The sequence below is a fragment of the Anomaloglossus baeobatrachus genome, chromosome 5 (genome assembly GCF_048569485.1).
Source record: "Anomaloglossus baeobatrachus isolate aAnoBae1 chromosome 5, aAnoBae1.hap1, whole genome shotgun sequence".
In the NCBI taxonomy this organism is placed as follows: domain Eukaryota; kingdom Metazoa; phylum Chordata; class Amphibia; order Anura; family Aromobatidae; genus Anomaloglossus; species Anomaloglossus baeobatrachus.
The window spans coordinates 235201795-235207794 of NC_134357.1; the positions used below are offsets into that span (position 1 = coordinate 235201795).

Genomic DNA, 6000 nt, shown 5'->3' on the forward strand with positions numbered 1-6000 from the left:
TACCAGGGGGTGCACCGTGTATTATTCACTTCCCCTGCTGACTGACCTGTACATGTGATGCACCGTGTATTATATACTTCACATGTACAGGGCAGCCACCAGGGGGTGCACTGTGTATTATACACTTCACATGTACAGGGCAGCCACCAGTGGTGCATCATGTATTATACACTTCACATGTACAGGGCAGCCACCAGGGGGTGCACCGTGTATTATACACTTCACATGTACAGGGCATCCACCAAAGGGTGCATCGTGCATTATACAATTCACATGTACAGGGCATCCACCAGGGGGTGCACCGTATATTATAGTCTTCACATGTACAGGGTAGCCACCAGGGGGTGTACCGTGTATTATATAATTCACGTGTACAGGGCAGCCACCAGGGGTGCACTGTGTATTATACACTTCACATGTACAGGGCAGCCACCAGGGGGTGCACCGTGTATTATACACTTCACATGTACAGGGCAGCCACCAGGGGGTGCACCGTGAATTATAGTCTTCACATGTACAGGGCAGTCACCATGGGGTGCACCATATATTATACACTTCCCCTGCTGACTGCCCTGTACATGTGATGCACCGTGTATTATATACTTCACATGTACAGGGCAGCCACCAGGGGTGAACCGTGTATTATACACTTCACATGTGCAGGGCAGCCACCAGGGGGTGCACCCAGGGGCGGATTAAGGGTAAGCAGGGCCCTGGGCTGTTCAGGATCTGTGGGCCACCCCATCCCTACGCACGGGTCATGTGACGGGTCCATCATTATACACCTGAAACAGATAATTTCTTAAAAATAGTCGCCGAAACTATAACCTTAAAAACATCCACTAATCTAGTAAATATACCATTCAGTTTATAAAAAAAAAACCAAAAAACAATAAGGCCAAGTATTGAACAGTCCAACTTTAACCCCTTCAGCCCCCAGCCTGTTTTCACCTTAAAGACCCGGCCATTTTTTGCAATTTTGACCAGTGTCACTTTGACAGGTTATAACTCTGGAACACTTCAACGGATCCTGGCGATTCAGAGATTGTTTTTTCGTGACATATTGTACTTCATGTCAGTGGTAAATTTAGGCAGATATGTTTTGCGTTTATTTGTGAAATTTCGGAAATTTGGCGAAAATTTTGAAAATTTTGCAATTTTCAAAATTTGAAATTTTATGCCCATAAATCTGAGAGATATGTCACACAAAATAGTTACTAAATAACATTTCCCACTTATCTGCTTTACACCAGCGCAATTTTTGAAAAAAAAAAAATTCCGTTAGGAAGTTAGAAGGGTTCAAAGTTCATCACCAATTTCTCATTTTTCCCAACAAAATTTACAAAAAAAAATTTTTTAGGTACCACATCACATTGTGGAGTGATTTGAGAAACCTAGGCGACAGAAAATACCCAAAAGTGACCCAATTCTCTAAAATCTGCACCCCTCACTCTGCTCAAAACCACATCCAAGAAGTTTATTAACCCTTTAGGAGCTTCACAGCAACCAAAGCAATGTAGACGAAAAAATGAAAATTTTACTTTTTTAACACAAAAATGTTACTTTAGCCATAAAAATTAGTATTTTCACAAGGGTATCAGGAAAAATGCATCATAAAATGTATCGTGCATTTTCTCCTGAGTACGCAGATACCCCATATGTGGTGGAAATCAAATGTTTGGGCACACAGCAGGACTCGGAAGGCAAGGAGCGCCATTTGAATTTTTGAGTGCAAAATTAGCTGCACTCATTAGCGGACGCCATGTCGGGTTTGAAGACTCCCCGAGGTGCCTAAACAATGGAGCTCCCCCATAAGTGACCCCATTTTGGAAACTAGAGCCCTCAAATATTTTTTCTAGATGTTTTATGTGCACTTTGAACCCCTGGGGGCTTCACAGAAGTTTATAACGTTGAGCCGTGAAAAGAAAAAAATTTTTTTTTACCACAAAACTGTTGCTTCAACCAGGTAGCTTTTTTTATCACAAGGGTATCAGGAAAAAATGCACCATAAAATGTATTGTGCATTTTCTCCTGAGTACGCAGATACCCCATATGTGGTGGAAATCAAATGTTTGGGTGCACGGCAGGACTCGGAAGGCAAGGAGCGCCATTTCACAGCAAAATTGGTTGGAATTATTAGCGGACGCTATGTTGCGTTTGGAGACCCCCTGAAGTGCCTAAACAATGGAGCTCCCCCACAATTGACCCCATTTGGAAACTAGACCCCTCATGGAATTTATCTAGCTGTTTAGGGAGCACTTTGAACCCCTGGAGGCTTCACAAACGTTTGTAATGTTGAGCCGTGAAAATATTTTATTTTTTTTACCACAAAATTGTTTTTTCAAACAGGTAGCTTTTTTTCCACAAGGGTATCAGGGAAAAAATGCACCATAAAATGTATTGTGCAATTTCTCCTGAGTACGACGATACCTCATATGTGGTGGAAATCAATTGTTTGGGCGTACGGCGGGGCTCAGAAGAGAAGGAGCGCCATTTCACAGTAAAATTGATTGGAATTATTAGCAGACGCCATGTTTCATTTGGAGACCCCCTGAGGTGCCTAAACAATGGAGCTCCCCCACGTGATCCCATTTTGGAAACTAGACCCCCCCCCCATACAAAAAAAATTAGTTTGGCGAAATAAAAAATACAGACATCAGTAGAAAAAAAAAAAAAAAATGAGCGCCTGCCAAGACCAGTGCCAAACGTGAGAGCAATGCACGAGTCTCGCATCGCATCATCCACTGCAGTCTGGAAGCGAGCAACTGCGCTGGATAATGCGATGCGAGAGGGCGGGGCGGCAGATGAGAAAGGGCGCAGCGGATGGAAGATGGGAAAGGGCGCAGCGGATGGAGGAGCGGCAGAGGATGGGAAAGGGCGCAGCGGATGGATGATGGAAATGGCGCAGCGGATGGAGGAGCGGCAGAGGATGGGGGGGGGGTGAGATGGGGATACCTACCTTACAGGATGGATCTAGGCAGCAGGATCACAGCAGACAGAAGAGGCAGCAGATCGGGGAGGGGGGCAGAGTCTGATGGGAGAGAGTGATGGCACATGTAGGGGAAGGGAGGGGGGCTTGCAGCACATGTAGGGGGAGGGAGGGGGGCTTGCAGCACATGTAGGGGGAGGGAGGGGGGCTTGCAGCACATGTAGGGGAAGGGAGGGGGGCTTGCAGCACATGTAGGGGGAGGGAGGGGGGCTTGCAGCACATGTAGGGGGAGGGAGGGGGGCTTGCAGCACATGTAGGGGGAGGGAGGGGGGCTTGCAGCACATGTAGGGGGAGGGAGGGGGGCTTGCAGCACATGTAGGGGGGAGGGGAGGGGGGCTTGCAGCACATGTAGGGGAAGGGAGGGGGGCTTGCAGCACATGTAGGGGGAGGGAGGGGGGCTTGCAGCACATGTAGGGGGAGGGAGGGGGGCTTGCAGCACATGTAGGGGGAGGGAGGGGGGCTTTCAGCACATGTAGGGGGAGGGAGGGGGGCTTGCAGCACATGTAGGGGGAGGGTGGCTGGCTTGCAGCACATGTAGGGGGGAGGGTGGCTTGCAGCACATGTAGGGGGAGGGTGGCTTGCAGCACATGTGCTGCAAGCCAGCCATCCTCCCCCCACATGTGCTGCAAGCCAGCCAGCCACCCTCCCCCCACATGTGCTGCAAGCCAGCCAGCCACCCTCCCCCCACATGTGCTGCAAGCCAGCCACCCTCCCCCCCACATGTGCTGCAAGCCAGCCACCCTCCCCCCACATGTGCTGCAAGCCAGCCACCCTCCCCCCACGTGGGGGGAGGGTGGCTTGCAGCACATGGAGGGATAGGTGGTGTGGCGATGGAGAAGGGGCAGCCGATGAAGGAGGCGGCGGCCGCCGCCGATCGGGGGCAGCAGCGGCTGAAAAAGGTGGGTGCGACGGCGGCGGGGACAGTGGCAAGCATGGCGGCGGGGACGGCGGTGGATCGGGAGCATGGCGGCGGGGGACGGCGGTGGATCGGGAGCATGGCGGCGGGGACGGCGGTGGATCGGGAGCATGGCGGCGGGGACAGCGGTGCAGCGGGAGCATGGCGGCGGGGACGGCGGTGGATCGGGAGCGCCGGCGGAGACAGCGGTGCAGCGGGAGCATGGCGGCGGGGACGGGCGGTGGATCGGGAGCGGCGGCGGAGACAGCGGTGCAGCGGGAGCATGGCGGCGGGGACGGCGGTGGATCGGGAGCGGCGGCGGAGACAGCGGTGCAGCGGGAGCATGGCGGCGGGGACGGCGGTGCAGCGGGAGCATGGCGGCGGGGACGGCGGTGCAGCGGGAGCATGGCGGCGGGGACGGCGGTGCAGCGGGAGCGGCGGCGGAGACAGCGGTGCAGCGGGAGCATGGCGGCGGGGACGGCGGTGGATCGGGAGCTGCGGCGGAGACAGCGGTGCAGCGGGAGCATGGCGGCGGAGACAGCGGTGGAGCGGGAGCATGGCGGCGGAGACAGCGGTGGAGCGGGAGCATGGCGGCGGGACAGCGGTGAAGCGGCAGCAGCGGCGGGGCGATCGGAGACAGCGGCGGGGACAGTGGTGAAGCGGGAGCAGCGGCGGGGCGATCGGAGACAGCGGCGGTGAAGCGGGAGCAGCGGCGGGGGCGATCGGAGACAGCGGCGGTGAAGCGGGAGCAGCGGCGGGGCGATCGCAACTTACCGCTCTCCTCGGCTTCCAGGGACGGTCACAGGCCGCAGATCCACATTGATTGGAGAGAGCGGTCACAAGACCGGTCTCTCCAATCAGAGCTGGGGGCGGGTGAAGCATCGATCACCCAGCTCCAGCCAATGGCCAGTGCTACAGCAGCACTGATCAGGGCTGAATTTCAATGTTCCAGCCATTTTCAATGGCTGGAACATTACAGTGGCTGTAATTGGCTGAGCGGCGTTCGTCAGCCAATCACAGCCTCTGTAGGTTCGGGGAGGAGGCACCACCCCTCCTGAGGTCAGGCAGAGGTCCCCTCCTTCCCGAATCCACCGTTTAAGTAAATAAATTTCACTCCCCGGGGCTCCGGGACCGCGATTTCGCCAGGACGTACTGAGTACGTCATGGGTCCTTTAGCACCATGTCACCATGACGTACTCAGTACGTCCAAGGTCGTTAAGGGGTTAAACAAGACTACTGCCCAAAGAAATAAATAAATAAAAAATAAAAAAAACCTGGAGCAAAAACATCGTGTGGGAACAAAGCTTAACAAATACTGAAGTAAAATACTCACTAAATACTCGTGTGCACGAGGCCTTACAAATACTGAGGTAAAAACTCACCAATATTAAACATGTGCACGAGGCCTTACAGCTACTGAGGTAAAAACTCACCAATACTGAACATGTGCACGAGGCCTTACACATACTGAGGTAAAAACTCACCAATACTGATCATGTACACGAGGCCTTACACATACTGAGGTAAAAACTCACCAATACTGAACATGTGCATGAGGCCTTACACATACTAAGGTAAAAACTCACCAATGCTGAACATGTGCACGAGGCCTTACAGATACTGAGGTAAACACTCACCAATACTGAACATGTGTGTGGCTTCTCACTGCTGGAGACACACGGGGAATCAGGAAGCTGAGGAGAAGACCGTGCAATCAGCACTTATCTCTCCTGCAGATAGCACTGGCCTAAGGCTATGTGCGCACTAGACCGTTTTTCCCGCGGATTTACCCGCGGATTTGCCCGGAAATTTCTGAGAAATGTCTGCAATCTTTGTGCAGACATTTCCCATGAAATTCAATGAGAAAAAAAAAATAGCTGTGCGCACTGTGCGGATTTTTCTCAAGAAAATTTCTTGAGAAAATTTTCTCGAGGAACTTTCTTGAGAAAATGTGCATGTCCATTAATTTCCGCAGGTACCTGCGGTATTCCGGGGGTATTCCGCAGGTAGCAATGATGTGCGGTATACCACCGGAATAGCCGCGATTTACCTGCGGTAATGCCCATTGCTGCCTGCGGTTTTGCAGGAAGCAATGTCATTATGCCAGGAAGAGGAG

General features: G+C 52.6%; 1 protein-coding gene across 1 annotated transcript in view; it reads right to left on the reverse strand.

Moving 5' to 3' along the window:
* The window catches only part of LOC142311098 (uncharacterized), a 64049-nt gene extending 58470 nt beyond the window's left edge, over positions 1 to 5579 (reverse strand). The window contains exon 1 of the mRNA XM_075349198.1: positions 5522 to 5579. The gene's annotated coding sequence lies outside the window, so the exon portion shown is untranslated. The remainder of the gene's footprint in view (positions 1 to 5521) is intronic.
* Between the last annotated feature and the right edge of the window lie 421 nt (positions 5580 to 6000).